Below are 21,733 nucleotides of genomic sequence, written 5' to 3' on the forward strand. Positions count from 1 at the left end.
GTCTGCTCCGCTCCACCTTCCCCTGCGCCCTCACGTTCCACGGCAGTTGGTGTCCTCCATGCTAGCACCGGGGGGACTTCCTGATGCTCCCACCGCCGGTCCCGGCACTTCACACCCAACCCCCGTGTTCAGCCGATTTTACCTCCTGACAGTGTCTTGAAGCCAACCCCTTCCTCGCCAGCCCTGCCACCACTCAGGCACCCTAGGTGGGTCTCGCCTCCCTGCCTTTGCTCACACCGTCTCCATGCCCCGGCCTCGGGTGAAGACGCAGCTGAAGCTGGGTGAGTACCCTGCCGGGTGCTGCCGTGTTCCCCGTACGCACAGCACTCACCACTGGGTACCATGGGCATCTATCTGCTCATGAGTTCTGTCTTCCCTACAACACCTCGAAGCTCCGTGAAGACGATTTGAGCCTTATCCATTCCCAACACCCAGTCTGGGCCCGGCCACAATTGGTACGGAGCGCCCCCTCTCTCAAGCATAGGGATCTGCAGCACGTCCCCCCTGTTTCCCGGCAGGAAAGCTGGCTAGTGGTCAGAGGTGTGAACGGGTGCCGTGACAGTGGGCTGAGGGCGGGGTTCTGGGTGAGGAGCTGGGCCCAGGCTTTGGGGGCGAGCAGAGCCCTTTTCCACACTGTGCTCCTGAGGCCTTTCCATCCTAGTCTCAACCCCCATCGAGACAGCATATTGCTTCAAAAAGGAAACGACGAGGGCTTCCCTGGTGGCGCAGTGGTTGAGAGTCCGCCGGCCGATGCAGGGGACGCGGGTTTGTGCCGCGGAGCGGCTGGGCCCGTGAGCCATGGCCGCTGAGCCTGCGCGTCCGGAGCCCGTGCTCCGCAACGGGAGAGGCCACAACAGCGAGAGGCCCGCGTACCGCAAAAAAAAAAAAAAAAAAAAAAAAGGAAACGACGACGACGAGAAGGCATCACTTTTGGAGACATGCTCAAGGGCAGGCAGTCTTGTTTTTGGCCCGCCTCCTTCTGGCTACTTCTCTTTCCTGGATGGTTCCTACAGTAATATAGGCAGTGTCTCGACACGCACAACTCTTCCTCTTCAAAATTCCACGTTCAGTCCTCATTTCCTGAGGCCAAATCTCTTTGAAGTTCTGGGGTCACCCACAGAAAGTCCAAAGACCTTTGTCTGGATTTCTGGAGTCCCGAAATTTGTCCCACCAACTCCTCCAGCATCCTTACTCCAATTAAGGAGCTCTCCCCTCTGCTCCAGAAAGCTGGGGCTCCACCTCCGCTCACGGTACCTCCCCTTGCCTGGCCTGGTGACCACTGGCCTCCCTGTACCATCTGGAGCTCACTACTCTACCTACTCTGTACGGCCCAGCTCAAAAGCCTGCCTGGCCCTCCGGCCCCCAGCACCTTGCTTGTGTCTGAATGCCGACAGGATCTGTATTCTGCACCACAAAGGATTACAGCTCGTTACGCCCTACCTTTAGTAGTTACTGTAGAGATCTTACCTCCATCTGTCCTCTCTGAGACTCAGAGAGAGGCAGGGACAGCTAGAGGGCAACAGATCAGGATCCAGGCGACCCAACTGCTAGTCCCATTCCGGAGTCCACTGAGCTGTACAACATTGGGCATGGAGTCAAACCTCATCTCTAAGTGATGGAACATGATTTCCAAGGTCCCTTTCTGGCTCTGATATCCTATGATGTAAGCTTCCAAGATCCATCCTGCTCTCCGTGACAGCTGGTCGGCCTTACAAGTGTAGCAAGTGCAAGGTCACCATCACGGAGGACCAAACAGGCCCTGATCAATAATCAGCTCCCATCAAACGTCAGCTCTGTGCCCTCTGCTCTTTCAGATGCAACCCCTTAGCAGTAATTTTAAAAAATTATTAATCTTCATTTTCTTCTGGCTCAGGAGAAAGTGATTAACGCCTAAGGCAACCATCTGGAATCCACATCTCAAGAGGGCAGCTCAGCAGCCTCAGGCTCTGTTTGGGGGATTCTGACACTTTTTTTTTTAAACAGCTTTGTCTTTTCCCCGTTCCCTCCCAGGTACCAGGCTAACGGATCAGGGAAGCAGAAATCTGCCGGGAACTAACCTCCCAGGAGAAAGCAAGTGCCTTCCTCTCCTCACTGCGGGGGTCAGGAGATCTGCGTGTCTCTCCTGTTTTACTCCCATGAAACATATCCCAAGTCACCCTAAAAGAGCAGAAAGCCTCAAACACGGGGATTTGCAAGACCTCCCTGTGACCTGGAGCACAGACAGTTCGGACAACTTCCTTTGTGTGCAATGAAATATATGGCTGAGTTAATCTCATCATTGTTCAGAACAGAAATCCAAACACCTCTTAACTGGTTGTTTATAAACCTTGGCTTTTCAGCACCTGATTTCTGAAAAAGGCTGCAGCGGTAGACAGAATAATGACCCTCCCAAGATATTCCCGTCCTCACTCCCAGAATCTGTGAATAGGTTACCTTACGTGGCAAAAGGGACTCTGCAGACGGGATTAAGTGAAGGATCCTGAGAAGGGGCTGTTATCCTGGATTATCTGGGGTGGGCCCAACACAATTACAAGGGGAGAGGAGGAGGCACTTTCCTTATAAGTCAAAGAACCGGCGCAAGGGCCACGAGCCAAGGAAGGCACCAGCCTCGAACAGCTGGAAGAGGCAAGGCTGAGTTAGCCTCCCTGAGAGCAGCGTGGAGAAGACAGACGGGTAAGAGGTACCGGAAGGGTGGCTGCAGGACTGAGGGATGTGGGAGATGAGAAGGAGAATCCAGAATAACTCTGAGGTCCCTCCTGGGACAGCGAAGTGCCCTCATACTGGGGACGGGAGGGGGAAGGATCTGGTGAAGGAAGCTGATGTGCTCCAGGTTGGACAATAGTGTGAGGTGCTTGGCGGTGGGGGGCGCCCACCAAGCAGGTGGACACTCGGTCCCTGAGCTCAGGCCTGTGGTCTGGGCCTAGGGGGCAGCTGAGGTCAGGGGAGCAGATGGGAGACTGGAGAATGAGAAAGACAAAACAAGGTCTGGACCCCAAGAAGGAAAGGCGTTTGAAGGGCTAATTGAGGCCAAAGGCCCAACGAAAGGCTGAAAAAAGAGTGCTGGGAGTAGGAAAGCCCAGGACAGACTGGCTCCAAAGAGCCAGGAGAAGTTTTGGGAGAAGTCCCCTGGGCAGCAGGAGACAAGCCACTCGGTCTCAGCGACGTGGAGGTCTGCGGTGACCTCGGCCTGCCGGGCCCTTCCCCTGGAGAATGGAGTTTGGGTCCCAGCTTCAGGGTGCGGGAGTCAAAAGAACACAGTACCTCTTCTTTTTCTCCTCCTTTCTTAAACTTCTCATTCTGGAACTTCTCAAACACACAGTAGAGAGGACAGTCAATGAACACCCATGGCCCATCGTTCACTTTCACAATGACCAAGATGTGGCCTAACTCAGCCTTTCAGACTTTTTTCCAATCGGTATTATAATCCTAGAAGTCCTCATGCCCATATGTAAGAGCAAGTTAACATTTTCTCGAGCTTTTCCTATATTGAGGGGGACAAGAAATTGCTTTAATTACCAGCCTCCACGGCTAGAGTATCCCTGACAGATCAGCCCAGTGCCACGCGTGGGAATTTGGGAGTACAGAGCAGCAGTCGTCGGTGGGTGTCACCCAGCCAGCTGGGCAGCACCCGCAGGGGCTCTGACACTGTGTGATGCACTCGGGCTGCAGCTACCCGGTGCCCACAGCACGGAGAGTGTCACAGCTCAGAGCCAAGATGCGCTCAAATGGGTTTCCATGCCGCCCCCGTGGTCACGCCTCTTTCCAGGGTCTCGGTGTGGTCTATGAAACCACAGAGTTGGCCCAAATGGACCCCGAGGTCCAGTCAGAGCAGGCGCCCGTCTTTTCTAACAAATTCTCCTAGATGCCCGTCCGTCTGAGTCACTGTGTCTGACACTGAGCAACAAGCACCATTTTTGTCCTTTGCTCCAGCTCGCTCCTGGAGGCGCCATTTGCTAAAAGAGGTGCCGGTCCCCTCTGGAGTTTTGCCCCATTTATTTCCTGCTGTCAGGGGGATCACTGCATTTCCTTTGTAAACCAGGAAGCGGAATGTTTATAGCTAAGTCTCTTCCTTAAACTGTAACAGAAGTGAATCAACTACCTCTCACCATTTGCTGGATAAGCCCTGTGTCTCCAACTCTTTTTGTTCCTCTCCGTTTGCTCTTCTCCCCAGTAATTATTCCCCCAGAGGACCCACAGCGAGTTCTGACAGGGAAAAATGTCAGTGCTAAGACATCTTACGTGACAGCCTCAAATTTCTTAATGGCAAAGAAAACGGGCAAAAGATTGCTTTTATTGTTCTCAGCTGAACAGCGTATAGGGGCTTAATCTATCTTTACGGAATGAATGAATAAACGACTCTTTATTCAAATGTGTTCTATTAGAAAGTAGCCAAAACAGAACTGCTCAACCTTTCCCTAAGTCTCTCCCACCACGGCTCTTACATAAATGAAATCTGCTTATGTGTTTATCCCTCCTCAAAAGGTATTTATAGGCACCTACAGACCTCGTAGCAGTTACCCAGGCTAACATTTCAAAGTCCCTCCTTCTACAGCAACCCAGACAGGTGGTGCCTAGAATATATCAGTGGTATAAAACCTCATTTACTTAATGGATCAGGAGCTCCACTGCTGAATGCTCACTGCGAACCAAAATATACTTTTTCTTAATGATGAATGGAAACTTGCCTCCCTGCAACTTTTGCCTGTGGGATTGGGTTCTGCTTTCTGGAGCTGCCCTCCTCAGGCACGTGACAGCCCAGATGTGTCTGGCAGTAGCTCTCTCCTCTCTTTTCTGTTAGATTCCCTGCCATTCACTCTCTCGCTAAATCTTTTCTGTTAGCGCTCCTGACCAAGTCTCCACGATTTGGTAACGTCTTTCACACAACCCGTATTTTGCTCAGGTCAAATCTGCGAAGGCTGGCACGTGAAGGCAACTGAATAATGTTAGTTAGTTGTTATTATAAGTGAGGAAAACGAAGTCAAAGAAAAAGCCCACTTTGAAATACTGTCTCCGCATCCACGAGGGATGTTTTAATAAATCTTTGTACTGATACGAATATAATAACACTTGTTGAAATGTACCTAAAGACCCTCATCCTCCCAGCTTATCTTTCTGTAGAAGCAATAAGCGAACAGAGTTGTTACCACTGCAGAGGACGGGTCCCACCTGCAAAGGAGGACAGAAGGGCAGCAACCAGATTGGATCTAAACACTCTATTCCCAGCCCTTTATGATAAAGGGCTTTCTCTCCATCTCACCTGCATAGGGCCTGGAGAGAGGAATCCTGTTTTCAGGACTGCCTGCTCTTCTTTGCCTAACTGCTCGTTTTCTGATTGCATTTTGAAAATCTTGTTTTGGGGGGGTTGGAGGAGGAAAGAGGGGGGAAAGGGGATGAGAAATGTCATCTTCCTAAACAGCTAATCCAAAAGGTCACACACACACACATACACAACTTTGTTTTTCAAACTGTACCCACTGGCACGTGCACCATATGTGGGCACCATTAATTTCACAAAGCTCAGGCTCCGGTTTGATAAACTCAAACTCTCCTTCTTTGCAAGCTTAAGAAGATGCTAAGTTTGTAAACTCTGAAAGGGGCATTCTAGCAGCTCATCACCTGGGTAAACACAAATTCTCTGCAGGGAAACCCTCACCAGGTGCTTTCAGGAGACACACAGTGTACACAGCAGATCTGAAATTCTACCACCTGCCAATAATCCAGGTGGCTTGGGCGAACCAGAATTTGTAGCCCTCTCTAGAACAGTCTCGCTGTTAATATTCAGAGCAACCGGTTCCCAGCGAGGACACGGAGGGTAGGAACTTAGCAAAGATCTGAAAACATCCTTACCATGCACTCTGACAAGAGGTGTGGTGACTTGAGACAAGGGAACTCGTACCCAAACGCAGAGCCCTCATCCTCCAGAAACTTGCATCACCTCCAGGGGCCCAGAGCCTCCTCAAAAGTAGTGAGAAAGTCAATCAAGCTCCCAAATTCTCCTAAGCAGACCCTCTGGAAGACCGACTGTGGAAGTGCTACCCAACCAGCCTATGCTGTCTCCCTTCCCTCCAGCCACTGAGCTACGACAGCAGCTTACCCTAAGGGAGGACAGTGGCCGCTAGCTGGCGCTCAGCCCCGGCCAGGAGGGAGGCCCCTGGGACGGACTCCAGCACAGAAAGCAAAGAGGCCAGCGTTGGTGCTGCTTCACTTTGCCAAGCAGTACTCACAATCATTTTTTCAAGGAGAAAAATTCCAAAACTTTCTCCTTCCATCAAAAATGGAGCTTTTATGAAATGATAGAGCTGAGGAATCATGGAGCTTAAAAGCCCCCAATCAGCCAAATGGTCAGGCTGATGGTCAGAGCGCAGGAGACACACACATCTGAGGTATAAGTGCCTTTCCTTTTGGAGGTACAGCCTTTTCATCATTATGTTCGTCTACAGGTGGGAAGGGAGAAGAATTCCATAGGTGTTTGCTAATAATCCAGACTGAAATTGAGTCAGTCCTTCCAGCTACTGGCCTAGAACCAAATCTCATCGACGAAACTCTACAGAGAAGTCATAACAAGCAGGTCCTAGTATTAGTTCTTCAAGAAGCACAAAAACCCTCCTACACAACACGGTACCTAGCCTGACTATTTCTAGCACGCCTTCTCCCTAGCATGCTGAGTAGACTCTGCTCAGCCAGTAGTGAGAGGGACCAAGTTACTGTTCTGACCAACACCTTCCCCAAACAGGGTCCAGCAACAGAGGATCAGGGACCCAGAGGCAATTCCACACTATTTTAAATGCAGGACACATAACAATGATGATGAGAAAAGGTTAAACAAAACAAAGTTCTGCCTTTCAAAGACAGCATGGCTATGATGGCGGCGACAGGGCATGAAGGCAGCAAGTGAGCTTTGCCAGACACTTAAGACAGCACAAAGGGGGAGAAGGGAAAATTGGTTGGTTACCTCTCTCTGAATCCGGGAAGGCATGAGGGGACAGAGCAGAAACAACACGTTAGCATTCACATGGCAACCGGTGCATAACACAGTCCCGTTAACAGCGACTCTGAGCTCTGACGTCCCATCTTATTTCCCAACTTGGCTGCAAATAATAGCCTTTCGGTGCTTATTTTAGCTGAACTCTCTCACACAGAAGTGTGTATTTTGAGCCACATTACGATGAAGCCAAGAGATGCCAGCTGAGTTTACAGAGGCAACATAGCAACCTGGGGAGGTAATCACGCCTAAAATATCACAGTGAAATACAGGAAACCATTTGCAGTGAACAGCGGCAGAGTACTTATCCTCCTTTTCCAGCTCCACCTGCTGCCAATAAAAAAACATATGGAGGGCTTCCCTGGTGGCGCAGTGGTTGAGAGTCCGCCTGCTGATGCAGGGGACACGGGTTCGTGCCCCGGTCCGGGAAGATCCCACATGCCGCGTGAGCCATGGCCGCTGAGCCTGCGCGTCCGGAGCCTGTGCTCCGCAGCGGGAGGGGCCACAACAGTGAGAGGCCCACGTACCGCAAAAAAACCAAAACAAAACAAATAAAACCCATATGGAAAAATTGACATGGCAACAGCCTTACCTGCTTTACCAACACTTCTGACATCCTATTAATAGAACTACAACATTACACTTCAGATACTTTCACGGAACTGCGTCCACAGAGGGCAACAGAGCAGGAGGGGGCGGAAGCACAGCAGAGGGCCAAGGGCGGAGGTGGGACGAGGCCGGGCCAGTAAATGAGCTTAAAGGTGAGAAAACAGATTTGTGCCGGGGAAGAGAGGGGTGGAAGGTGGAGAGGAGCCGACAGCAATGTGGAGTCTGGGGCTGAACGCTTTGAGTTCCATCCCCAGAGCTGCTCTGAGCTTGCCAGAGCAACGCTAATGACGCCACTTAACCTCCGACCCGGAGTGCTCACCACCCCCTCCTGGTCTCAGCACAGCCAATTTGAAGGGGCCCCGAGGACAGAGCCCCAAGTCAGTCACAGGCATGCATCCCACTTGAACAGACTGAAGAGGCGGATAAGGAGGAAAGGCAGAAAGCTGCCCTTGCAGGGGCGCTGTGGCCAGGGTCACGGAGCGGCCAGCAGGGCCCTGCGGAGATGAGGGCTGAAATCACGGTGTGGAAGAGCAAGCACGCCCCGTCACTGGGCGGAAAGGTGAAGCTGTCCACCCTGATACTGAACAGCAACCATGACATCTTATCAAATTGGGGGGGGAAGGCAAGCAAGCAAAAACAACCCAAGTCGCAGATATAAGGTCTTACAGGAAAAAAAACAACAAATGTTTGAGTGTGTATTTTAACGTACGCGTGGCAAAAAATCTGCAACAACTTAACATCCAACTGTCAGCTCTTACCTGGAGGGGAGATTACAGAGGACTGTATTTAATACATTCGTTTCCACCTCAACACTTGAGGAAAACCACCGTGACACGCGTGCCCCAAGGCGCAGGTAACCACCCTGCGGTAGATGTGACGGCCACAATCACACTCCCAGCGGCTCCCAGACTACCGTTCACTGAGCTCCGGCTCTGTGATGCCGTAACAGCAACCCAACAAGGCAGATACTAACTACTGCTCTCACTGACAGAACAAGCTCAGAGGACTCGAGCGACTTGACCAAGGTACACGGGAAGTCAGCATTCGACCGCAGGCCTGCAGGACTCTCCTTCTGGTCTTCCGGGAATGCGTCTAGGACGGGAACCCCACGCTTCTTCACAGCCCTGCAGACTCACCTCACGGGGCTTTTAGGTAAACGGGGGGACTCCCCCTCCCTCTCTGAGGCCTGTGAACTTTTGCACGGGAAGAAGGCAGCTGAAAATTCCCAAGAGAGGCCCTTTAGCTGAGTAAGCAGTCAGAGCTGGGTTCATACCCTGCTGGTCACTTACCCTCTCTTTTTCCTGGGGTCCCTCTCTGTGGCCCTTGGAACCTGTTTCCTCGTCAGTGAAAAAGGGACAAGGACCCCTGGCTCAGGGTAATCATGCGAACTCAATTAAACGGGATGGTGTGTGCAAAGAACACGTGTTCTGTTACAAGTGCGACAGACCGCATCACCGTAGTTATCACCCCCAGGTCACCTGACGGTGTCATGTCTCAGTTGGGTCGTGCTGGGCAGCGTTTGAGACGAAATGTCTCCCACCGAAGGGAGGTCACTTGGGGGAGTATTTGTGGCCTCAGATTTACTGGGCACCACTTACCATAGCATTGAGGGCACCGCCTTCCTCCACCTCGAGCCTGCCCCTCTGCACTGCCCCACTATCAAAACCGGTCTTTGGAGGCAATTTACATCATCAGCAAAGGATCCAAAGACCTGGACTCTAGCCTCAGTTTGAGTAAACACTCTGCAAGTCCCTTAAACTCAACCTTGGGTTTCTTATCTAAGATCACATGCTCTTGGACTCTCCTAACGCTCAGATTTTTATCAGAAAAGAATTCAAGTGCTTTGACTCTTACCAAAATGAATGGGCGGCATTTCTTTGACTAACTTTTGATTTATGCCAGGTGCTTTTAATTGTTTATTCTTAATAAAAAGCCTGTGCCTAGTATACGTAGTATATTTAAGTAACCTTAAGTCTAGACCCCCAAGGACGCGATCTGTTTCTTTCGTGTATAATCATTATTGGCGCCTTGGATATTTGAAATCAGACCCATTACTAGCGATTCACTTAAGGAAATGACATCGATATGTAGCTACCCTGCTTTTTCCCTGAGGGCAGGACTCAGAAAAAATGACACTGAACTTTTAACAAGGTTCATTTGTTTGGGGTTAATAGACACTGCTCGATTTAAGTGTTGAAGAGAAAAACAGCCATAAATAGGGACTTCAGAGAGGTCTTTGAAATGTCATCGGAAAAATGCAGCAGGGTCCTAGTGGCCGCTGCTTCACCCATTCGACACCTCGTAATGTGCTGGGGCAGAAACAGCAGCCCAAAGTTGGGCTTCTGTGTGAAGCGCCACTCTGAGAGCAGGGAAGCCTCCATTTAGACTCAGGTGCTACCTGGTACTCCCGTCTCACCACACAAGATGCCAGTGGGAAGAATTCAACCCCATGATGAATTCCACACCCACACCAGCCTCACACCCGAAGCCTGCCTGATCTCCACGTTCTCGGCGGCTGTTTCTTGGAAAAATGAACGGAGGAGTAATTGGCAATGTTTTCATTAAAATAAGCCTGAAAAAAACAGAACTACTTGGCATGTGTAACCGGGCATCCAAATGAATAGGAAATTCCACACACACACACACACACACACAAAATAGCATACCAGAAGAACAATGTCTACTCCAGCTCTTTGGAAGAGGACGCATCTCCCCAGCACAGCCACTTACTTCTTATGCAATGCACACCGTCTACTTTTCACAAACTGAGCATGTAAAAGCAAAGACTTGCCAGGGTACTTCTCGCTCCATGTCTGCAGAGCTCTCTGCTTCGGACTACTTTTTCATGCTCGTCTGCCATCACTGAGAGTCCTTTGAGCCTTCTGAGCGCCAGCACAGACCAGCATTACCCACGTGGCAATGAAGTAAAGACATAAAACTTCATGTCATGAAGGCTCTCAAACAAACTCATGAACCTGACAGTTTCTTTTTCCCCAGCTTCAAGTTTTTTGTCCCTGACATTTATTCACAGACTCTCAGAGCAGGACGGCGTGCAGTGTGGACCGGATGGGTACGCTGAGTAGTGCCGTTACCAACTGAGGGAGAGGAGGTCTGCCAAGAGGAAGGTTTCTAACCTCTTTTGGATCGTGGAACCTTTTGGACTCTGATGAAAACACTCCATTTAGAAATACGTACAGACCCACACTTTCACACACCATCGCAAGGTGGTGGTGGGGAGAAGTTCAATAATCCCTGAAACTCATTCACAGACCCCGTTTAGAATCCACACCCTGCAGGTGAAAGACCTCCGAACTGAACTCTGAGTTTATGCAAATTTACCATCTGGTGTCTAGTGAGTTTCAGAAAATGCAGCTCAGGGAAAGGTTCTGTCCTTCCCAGAACCAAACGGCAGCAGGAACACCTCTCTCTGAGAAGTGTACCTTCCTTTGCAAAACGAGTATCCTTCCCACCTCCCTGCTCCTGTCTCCCCCTATCCCCTACCCCAGCACCAGGGAGCCTGTTAACTGGTGACTAGCAGACACAGGCCTTAGCATTCCAACTAGAATAAGTGTGAAGTTGTGGATCTAAAGTGGTTTAACGTTATTGAAATTCAAGGCACATTCTTCTAAACAAAGGACTTTCTCATGTCACCAGAGAGAAGACACAACAGTTACCAGTCAGCTTACCAATGAGGCAAAAAAGGATATTTGAGAGCAACCAGGAAATGAGAATTTTTTTTAAGTCCGTCTTTGAAGACAGCAAGAACTAAGGAGTGTCTGCTTTCATCTGTGCTGTATTACAGTTAAAAACAAAAACCAAAAAACCTTGCTTCTCTGAATATCTGAGCAAAAAGAGAATACACACACACAACTTATATTGAGTTCTCAAGTGAGAGAGAATTCATGCCACATTATGGTTTCACGGTATAAAGTTCAGGGCACAATCAAAGGATAAAATTAATGTAAAATATACCTGAATTGTGAAACCATGGGCTGGCTTCCTTCCTGAAAGTAGAGATGGTAAAACAAAAAACAAAACACTTGATACCCAGAAGGCCCCTATCTGACAAGATTTGAGAACAAGGGAACATTTAAAGACTCTGGTACAGAGCGGGGAAGATGACAGTTCCCGTACGGGGAAAGTGGTTTCCATGCAAGAAGTGCCACGAGGGCACCAACCACTGGCAGGGTACAGACCAGGCACTGAGTTAAAACCACGGCAAGCCTGTGGGTGAATTTCCTTCAACTCCATGCACCCAGTCTCACGGAGGGCCTCTTGTGGGGAAGACACATTCTTAAATCTGTTTCTGAATTTTCAAGAGGCTTTAGGGCTATATCTATATAGCCAATCCCCATTCCTTTGTGCAGACAGAAGGAATACGAGTACAGATAACACAAAAGGCCAAAAGACATTTGGCCTCCACTTACATTATGGAAACTTACATGTAGAGACAAGTATCCCTAATACTCTGTAGACTCAATAATACCTACACAAAAGTAGACATCAACACTAGAATGACTGATTGCTAAAAACAAAACAACACTAGCGGTTCCCATTTTATTCAATCTGTCACCCAGCCAGCCAGGCTCTGTTCCTGGTGCACGTTAACGCCAAGCCACACAATACCCTTGAAGGGGAGCCTCGCGACTCTCACTTTATGAGAGAATCTATGAGCCTGCCTCCTTCCCAATGAATGGGCTCTCCTCAGGACCTCACCCCTCGATGAAGAAAGGTGGCCTCAGCTCTCTGCTCCTGTCTCCATCCCTATGAGATTTTTGGTTCCACCACAGCTGGACCTGGTGACAAAAAATTGTGTTGTGGGACTTCCCCGGTGGAGCGGTGGTTAAGAATCCGCCTGCCAATGCAGGGGACACGGGTTCGAGCCCTGGTCCGGGAAGATCCCACATGCCGTAGAGCAACTAAACCTGGGCGCCACCACTACTGAGCCTGCGCTCTAGAGCCCGTGAGCCACGACTACTGAGCCTGCGTGCCTACACGACTACTGAGCCTGCATGCCTATAGCCCGTGCTCTGCAACAAGAGCAGCCACCGCAGTGAGAAGCCCGCGCACTGCAATGAAGAGTAGCCCCTGCTCGCCGCAACTAGAGAAAGCCCGCGCAGCAACGAAGACCCAATGCAAGAAGGGAGGAAGGGAGGGAGGGAGGGAGGGAGGGAGGAAGGAAGGAAGGTAGGGAGGAAGGAAGATCTCCTGGTATTAAGAAATTGTTTTAAAAAAAATAAGTGCTGTGTTTGGTCTAAATAACTTTGCAGGGCAAAGGCTGAGGACTTCATTCTTTACACAGCAGACACTTACCCTGTTGCTCCCCTGCTTATGACTCTTCCCCCACCCAACCCCACACTCCCCATCTAACTTTCTGACCTCACTTCCTGCCTCACCCACCCTTGCTGGGCTCCAGCCATACTGTGTTCACAAACACGCCCACCGCTTCTGCCTTGGAGCCTATGTGCTCACTGTTCCTGCTGCCTGGACACTGAGTCCCCCAGATCTCCTATGAAGGACCCCTTGTCATCATTACCTCCAGAAGACCCCTCCGGACCACCCAGTCACCACCAACTCTCAAGGCATCTAAAACTACCCTGCTTATTTGTTTACTGTCTGTCCTTCCTTCTGCCCCACAGAAAAGTAAAATCCGCGCGAACAGCAACGTTTCTGCCTTGTTCACTCACCACCATGGGTAAGTGTTCACTCATCACTGCCTGGCACATAATAGGTAATCAATAAATATTTTTTACTAAATAACTAAGTAGCATAAACAAAGGTCTTCCTCTCTTATTCCTGATCATGTTGGTAAGAGAATAATGCCGTGAATAATAGGGACTTGGCTGGATTTCTTTTTCTACTGCTATCGTTTATTACAGCCAGCACTTTATTAATGGCTTTAGTTCACATTCTGTTCTCATGTCAATGAGAAATAATGTTAATAAAACATATATTTTATCTGAATGGGCAGGAAGCGAGTTCTTAGAAGATTATTAATCTCTTGTGACTCAATTTGAAAGCAAAGCAAATCTATACTCTGATCATCTCCAGCAGAAACGTTTCCAGAGCCCCTAACTAGGTTCCTTCTTTAGAACATTTGTCTAAATGAAAAACGGTTCCTCTGCTCCTAAAGAAATCAATATATAAATTTCCCTTGTACATTGATTTCTATCAAGAGTTACTGACTCCCCAGATACTCTTCTTTATCTTTGTACTCTAAGAGAAATAAACTTTTGTTTATCATTTAGAGAAAAGACCCCAGACAACACATTTCCATACACACGGAGGCAGAGGAAGTATGGAGAGCTGGACTATATATAAGGCCGCACAGAGCATCCCCCCAATGCCCCCCGCATCCCCAGCCGGGAGATGCTACACTGTCTGAGCAGGGGTTAACTTCTGGACACAGTTTGAAAGAAGACATACCGTTCCTGTTCGATGAGGTTACTTCTTATACACAGCTAGCCTCCTTACTCCATAATCTTTTTTCTTTTCCCTCAAATATAATAAATCTTAAAAAAAATAAAACCACAATCCCATCACGGTAGCATCCTGTTTTTAACTGTCCGAGTTCACCTTCCTTTTATGGTCCATATGTCTTCACACTTGACAAACAGAATTAACATGCCATCTCGAAGAAGCTCAAGCGTGGGTTCAGGGACGTTCAAATGACGGTCTGCCGCAGAAGTACCCCTACCAGCCTGACCTTCTTCAGGAGTGCTCTCTGGAGACTGGTTTTCAGAGCACCATAAAGCTGCCCAAAGGTGACCGAGCCTTCTTGCTTCCAAAGGACAAGATCTCTATTTCAGTTGTCACTGTGGTTTCCACTCAGGTCCTCCTTTACATCAGGCGTCGCAAACGACGGCCCCAGGACCACAGTCCAACCACCCGCTGTCTGCTTTTACAAACAGAGTGTCACTGAACACAGCCGTACTCCTTCATCTCCTACTGCCTAAGGCTGCTTCTGTGCCAGCGTGACAGCGCTGGGGAGCTGCAACAGAGACCACAGAGCCCCAAAGATTTAATATCTGGACTTTCACAGAACAAGTGTGGAGCCCTGCTCTAGATGTCGGCCTGATTCAGAGGTGCAACACACAACATGGACCAACAGCGAGACTAGGACCAGCTCAATGACTTGCGGAGCCCAGTGCAAAATGAAAACGCAAGGCCCTGCGTGAAAAAATTATTACGAATTTCAAGATGGTAACAGCAGAGCAGTGAACCAAGTGTGTATTAAACCCGTTGCGACTGGCTGAGATGGTGGAATAATCCTTCTTACAGGTGACAAACTCCAGGGCCAGCTGGAAACTATTCCACCCAGAAGCAGGAGTAAGAACTCTTCCAATTTGCAGCTTTACAATCAAAGTATCTTTTGCTCAACTAAAATGCTACATGGGTGCCCGAAATGAGAACCAGAATCAATACGGGTCTCTGCTCCAGCCATTTGATTTTGGAAGAGTCACTAGCAGGCTATGACTCTTCTTAGAATGTTTTTCTTTTTTCTTTTTTGGCGGGTGCGGGGGGCTGGATAAAGAACAAAACACACTGGACTCCTTGAAAACAGCATTTTCCTGTAACCCGGCAAACAGATGCATGCTTTGACATGACAGAATCGGGTCAAATCAGCCCTGATTGTCAACGGTGTGCTCTGCAGCTGCTTTTCCTCTATCATAATTATTTCATCTGTCATAATTTATTCATCCCCAGACTCACATGTTCTAGGGTAACACGTCCAGGCTTCCAGATCAGAAGGGATGGCAGCCCAAGTCACTTCTGCCCCTTCTCATCTGCCTAAAATTCTGACTGCAGGAGAAATATTTTCTGCAAACCCAAACCAAAGATGGTTTCAAAACCAGAGTTAACTGACAGAAACACTGTAAGCTTTCATGTTCACGAATCGGAAGCCAGAAGGAGGGGCCCCCCCAAAAAAATCCCATCAGAGACCAAGTATTTCATCTCTCTAGTTTTTAGATACAAGGAAATGGCTTTTCTAGCTCGCAAAATGCACAGTGAATTTCCTGCAAAGTTACTAAGGAATATTACTCTTTCTGATTTTAAATAGATATAGAACAAGTCTTATTTACAACAGAATATCTGTTGTTGGAACAATGGAGGATACTGTATATGAAAGAAACAACTTCAGATGCAATTATCAACGGTATCTTCTAAATCTGGAAGGAAAGGCAGAGTAATTCCGTATGGATTAAAGCTTAAACCTGTCTTCTTTCTTACTTTGATCCTTCATTTTTATGACAGAACAGAGAAAATGCTCAAAGGTCTGATAACCAGTTGAGGAGAGTCAGGGCACTGAAGGGTGAAAATGTCCTGGAAAAGCTGGCCAAATGCACAGCACTCCACTGGGTAGGGCCGCTCATCTGCACTGGAGAATAAGACAGAATTAAGTCAAGGTCTTGGTATAATATAAATTGAAAGTGAGTCGCTCATTGCTTAATTGTCCTTATACAGTCATTATTTCTATTAATACACATATCCAACAGAAATAAACAGTGAATCTAAAAATCCAGGTACGGTCCTAGGTGACTCCTTGTCCTGCATCTTCCACAGTCAACCCTGCCAGTTCAACCCCCATAACCTGCTTCTCTTCATCCCCTCTGCCACCACTTTGATCTTTCCCGGACCAGGACTCAATAACAACCCTCAGCTTCCAGCTCAGCTGCCGACATCCATACCCCTTAACAGCATTCACTGAGATCCTTCTTCATGAAACTAATTAGATCATGGCACTCCCCTGGTTACCACCTTTCAGAGGTTTCTCATGGCATTACAAAGAAAATTCAAACGTTCAATCGTAACCAAAAAGCCCTGTATGATCTTGTCCCCCAGGCCCCAAGCACCTCTTCCACCGCAGCACGTATCACTGGACTTCCCGCTCCGGGCTCCAGCCACCCTGGCCTTCTCTCACATCCCTGAACATGCTGAGCACCCCTCGTCTGTCCTCCTTCCTCCTGCTCCCGTCACACACCCGGCTTCTTCCCAGCTTTCAAGGTCAGCTCAAATGCCACCTCCTAGGATGAGCTGCTCCTTGGTGGCCCCTTTCCCCACCGAGGTACTCTCTCTCTGTTGCACTGTGCTGTTGACCTCACAGCACCCATCATAATCCGTATCATCTTGCTTCCTGAATTGTTTTTCCAGCTTATCTCCCGCCTCTTTGAACCCTATCTCTCCCACTTCCTCATGTACCTCACGAGATGCCTGACACACGGATGTTCCACATCTGCTGAAGGGCAAATTAATCTATAGATTATAAATATCAAGTACGTGTGATAACCATAGTTAAACCCTAAAAGCAGAAAATGAAATATTTCACCTACATTCATTCAACAATTCAATTATTTATGGAGAGCGTCCTATGCCAGGTACTATGTTAAGAACAAAGGAATTCAAAGAGCTAAGACCTTCTCAGAAATGTCATAGTCTTTATTTAAAACAGGCAGTTGAAAAGGACAAGTTCCACTACTATTTAGTATGTTTTCACATGACCCTAGGGATCTGTGGAAAAGTCTGAAAGCCCAGACAAGTAAGAAATTAAGTATCATCAGTACACTCCCCCAAATCCATGAAAAGTAGAGAGTGCGTGATAGAGGTTTCCCAACCACGTTCCAGGTCTCTAAACCTAGGAGTCACCTCAACCCCTGGGAAACTGGGGACAGATACAAAGCTTAGCTCAGTCAGTGGTCCAGAATGAAGTTCATTTCCCTGAGGGGCTGTTCAAGATGAAAGCTACCGAGGTGAGACTAGGACACTGCATGAAGGATAGTTTTTGAAACAGACCGGAATTACCACATCTGAAAAAACAATGCCACTGTTGGAACTCTTTGAGAACTCAGCGTCTCCTGGCCCTTCTTGCAGCCCCAGGCTCCTCTGAGAGGTATCCACAAACAAGGCGAGCATGTTCAAGACGACAGAGTCCAGCGCACAACGACCCACTGGACTGATCTATACCTCCATCCTTGGCGCGGAGGTGACTTTGGCCCCATCTGTTTGTACCCACAGCCTGGGCTCAGCTGACCTCCCGGGCAGCAGCTAGCAGCAGCATCCTCCTGGCTCACCTCGGGGTCATCCATACTACTCCCCAGGGATGCTCCAGTTCAGAGGACCCAAAATGGGTCCTGTGCTAGAACAGTGTGAGCTCCAAGAAAGCAAGAAGGTACTTGTTGCATTTACCATTTGATCATCAGTGCCAATGCCAAGCACATAGCAAGTGTTCAATAAATGCTTGCTAAATAAATTATCCCCATTGCTCAAAAGCCAGGACTTGTTAGAACGACAGAAAAACTCATAAACGAACCAGCAGCGGTCAGAAAGGTGGGTTCCTGACCAAACCGGCACACACAGCCCATGCCTTCACTCTGAGTCAAGTTCAATAGCACTTTCTACAACGACAGTGACTTGTAGAAAGTCTTTCCCCTACTAAGCTTGTTCTACACATCTCACTTTGGACAACAAAACCGCTGGTAACTTATAAAATTACAGACAAAATTTACAAATACAGATTTAGGGCTGTTCTCCTCACAAAGCATTATGTATCTAACTTCTTGGGAAAGGCCTCAGGACACCTCTGTCCTGAAAGGCTTCACAAAGCAAACAACAACTCAAGGGCAGTGGCAAAGATCTGAACTTTGGGGAGAAAGTGTCAGAGTAAGGCTGGAAGAGAAACTGACTGCTCCAGGGTCTAAGGAAACCAGAAGGAGAACAACACGAGGAAAGCAGGCGGAATCCACCATTCATGATACTAGTCAAAGCTAGGCTGCAGCTGCAGTTATAAAGAGAAAGAAAAGACTAATGAGATTGCTCCTCCCCCGCCTCTTCCCACCCAAGGCAGTAATGAAGATTCACAGCTAACACATTAACTGGGGAATCGACAGACATGCCTGGATACGATACTAGTACAGGGAAATAGATAATACACAGAAAAGACACAGATTCCCCGAGAATCCAATCAAGTGTTGTGCTCAATATTTAGATCACGTTTTTCTTAAAAAAAAACAAACAAAAAAACCCAAACCAAAAATCTACTTTTTTTTTCAGTGCCAAGAACAAGCACGTGATAAGTTGGCAGCTTTTCTACCTTTTGGGAATTTGAGACATTTGCGTGGAAGTCCACCAATACTGTAAGTCATTCAACTAAAATTATTTGAAACCGCACAGTCTTTCTACACCAAAGGATATTGCTTTTAATTCAAAAATCGGATTACCAAGATCCTGCAATATTTTTCACTCCTAAGGTAGACAAGAGGACATAAACGTGGATTCATCAGAGGGCATGTGAGATGAACGCACTCATTTGCTCAATCATAACACTGGACACAACAGAAATGCCCAGGGTGGACCATCTGAACAGCCCAGCCCCTGAACAGCTTCCTGCCACCCCGGTAAATTGCATCAAAAGACTCCTCCACCTTCCCTCCATTTCATACAATACTCATCCTTCCCTCCAGCAAGGCAGAAAGAGCCCTCCTCAGCCCTCCCGGCCGCCCCGAACCTCGCAAAGCACTGACTCCGGGGAAGGGAGGATGCAGCCTTTGTCCCGAGGGTCGGGTCTCCCGGGCGCAAGCTCGGGCGCCCACCCCGCCAGTTACCTCTGCGCTCACCTGCAGACAAAGGCGCGCCGCTCCCTCCCCACGCCCCTCACCTTGGCCTCCCGGGCGGCCCCGGGGCTGGGCGAGGGTGCCGCCCCCGTGCCGGGGACGAGACCAGGTTGCGGGCACCAGCCACCCCGAAGCGGTCGCTCACACCAGCTGCTGTGCGTTCCTTCCGTCTCAAGTTGAAGCAAGTGCAATCCGCGCCTCCCCACGCGCGGCCCGCCCGCCGCCGCAGCCCATTGGCTGCTGGAGAGGCACGTGGTCCGCCCCCGCTCCCCGCCCGTCCCCGCCCACCGCTCACTCCCCTGCCAGGTGCCCCCGGCCAGGTGCTCCCAGCCGCTGGGGCCAGGGCCAAGGTGAGCAAAAGAGAGGGGCAGAGTACCCCCATATTGTGCCGAGTGTTTCCCTTTTGGGACTCCCAGGACTTTGAAACTTCATCCTAATCCCACCTCTTTAAAAAGCTGACATGCCGGGCCTGGGTTTCCGGTTTCTCTTAACGACCTGCCTGATCGATGCCAGGGAGAGGGGCTGTCCTGCAACCCATAGCCAGAAAGCCTCTGCAATATTACAACTAAGCAGAAGCAAACTGTAGTTTAATCAATCAGGCAGCAAGTTTTGAACTGAGCTGAAAGCAGTTTTTACAGATTCCTTGACAATTTACACGAAGCCCATAACAGTGGTTCACCCCTCCACACCTTCCCTATCCCGGCCTCTCATAAGGCACCTTTTGTTCACTGTTGACTTAAAGCCAGGATGGCACCCCAACACTGTCATCTAGCTGGGAGCTTCCTCCCTCCCGCACATACTTGGAAGCAGAAAAGTGTCCCCTTGGCTAAACAACAGCATTTAAGTAAGAGTGCTGGCCAGCCACTGGCCAACACAGTTCTGAAAGGAAAACCCAAGGTCTCTTACTGACCATATTTTTTGTGTACTGAAAGTACTTCCTTTTCCTGATTATTTCTGGGCAAGAATAAGTTATTCGAGCGATTACAAAATGAAACAGGCAGGGAACATCAGCCATGTTTTCTGCCAAATTCAAAGTTCCATCCCTCCTTTTATAAGGAAAGGAACAGAAAATACAAAATATACATGGAAAATCAAGGGAGTATGTAACTAAAAGGCCTTGTCTGGGTTTAGTAAAACATACCACAGATATACTGGAAGCTCTTTTTTAATGTTCCTGTTTTAAAAGAGGATTAAACATCTCACTCATTCAACATTTATTAAGCTCTTCCTAAGTGCCAGGCTCCGTGCTGACAATTTTATATTAGGCTTTTCTGGATAGCGACTGTTTTTCACGGGGGGCATGATTTAATTCACGGTGTATTGAATATATGACCAGTAATACCTGAGTGATTTAGCAGAACTGTTTACAATGAACTGCTCTGGCAACCGCAGCTGTTTGGAACAGAGCCAATACTAGAAGTGGGCATGGGGGTGGGCTTGAGTCTTGGGGTTCAGCAGGGGTTCAACAGGTGTCACCTAGTCTGGAGACATGAACTGACTTCACCGGACTGTACCTGTCACCTTGTCAGAGGGCACCTTTCCTTCCTTACACATAATTCTAGTCAGTTTGGTTATCGGCTTCCCTGCCTACAGCCAAGGGGAAGCCACAAATCAGATGGGGCTGCCAGGTGCCCACTGGTGACAGCACAGTATGACGGCCAAGGGTCTGCTGGCAGGGATGACAAGACCTGCCAACTCTACCTCCTCCTGCTGTCTCAAACTCACCCCCTCTCTCCGACTCCAGTGTCACCACCTAGTGCCAAGCCCCCGGCTCCTCCCATCGGGATGGTCGTTAACAGTCTTCTCGGAGTCTCCCTGTTTTCACTCTTGGCCCTGACCGGCTATTCTCACTGCAGCCACACACATGACCCTTTAGAAAAAGAAATCACAAATCCGAGCATCCACGCTCCTGCTTGCAAACTCTACAATGGCTTCCTGTTCGTTGGAAATAAAGTCCACAATCATTTTCGGGGTCTCTGAGGCCTCCTGGGACCTGGTCCCTATTTTCACTCTAGTCATTGCTGCAACCACACTCCCTCCTCTTTCTGTCTGCTCCAGCCTCCTCTCCTTCCAGTTTCTGGAACACGCCCAGCTACTTCCCACCTCAGAGCCTTTGCACCAACTGTCCCCTACCCCTGAGATGCTCTTCACTGCACTACTCACCTGGCTAATCCGTCTCATCCTTCAGATCTTAGTTTACTTACCTCCTTGCGAAAAATCTTCCTAACAGTACCACCCATCCCACAACCCCAAGCATCTGGACTCTTCCTGCACAGTCCCCGTCTTCTTCATTTTCTGGTGAGTTTTATAAACTTATAGTGGGGTTTGGTTTTGTTCCTGAATAGTAAAGAATTCAGCCTTGGCCAAAAAGAGGTCTGGCTCTTGCCATCGGCTTCTGGGAGGTAGTCTTTAAGACACGGAATGTCATACCTGATGTGAGTGTTTTTGTTTACCTGGGGGTCTCAGGTCACGCCAGATAGTCTAACAATGTGATTTAGGGTAGGGGCTTTGGGTCATTTGGCCTTAGTTCCAC

The 21,733-nt window shown here is 48.8% G+C and overlaps 1 protein-coding gene across 33 annotated transcripts in view; it reads right to left on the reverse strand.

The window, feature by feature from the left end:
- APBB2 (amyloid beta precursor protein binding family B member 2) overlaps window positions 1–21,733 on the reverse strand; it is a 375,701-nt gene that overhangs the window by 15,719 nt on the left and 338,249 nt on the right. Inside the window, exon 1 of one of the 33 annotated variants that reach the window (XM_032631932.1) lies at window positions 19,245–19,367. The exons of 31 other annotated variants lie outside the window; for them this stretch is intronic. The gene's annotated coding sequence lies outside the window, so the exon portion shown is untranslated. Of the gene's footprint in view, window positions 1–19,203; window positions 19,368–21,733 lie in introns of those variants that run through there. One more of the 33 variants, XM_032631933.1, reaches the window with a different exon arrangement.

This window comes from Phocoena sinus, chromosome 5 (genome assembly GCF_008692025.1).
Source record: "Phocoena sinus isolate mPhoSin1 chromosome 5, mPhoSin1.pri, whole genome shotgun sequence".
Classification (NCBI taxonomy): Eukaryota; Metazoa; Chordata; class Mammalia; order Artiodactyla; family Phocoenidae; genus Phocoena; species Phocoena sinus.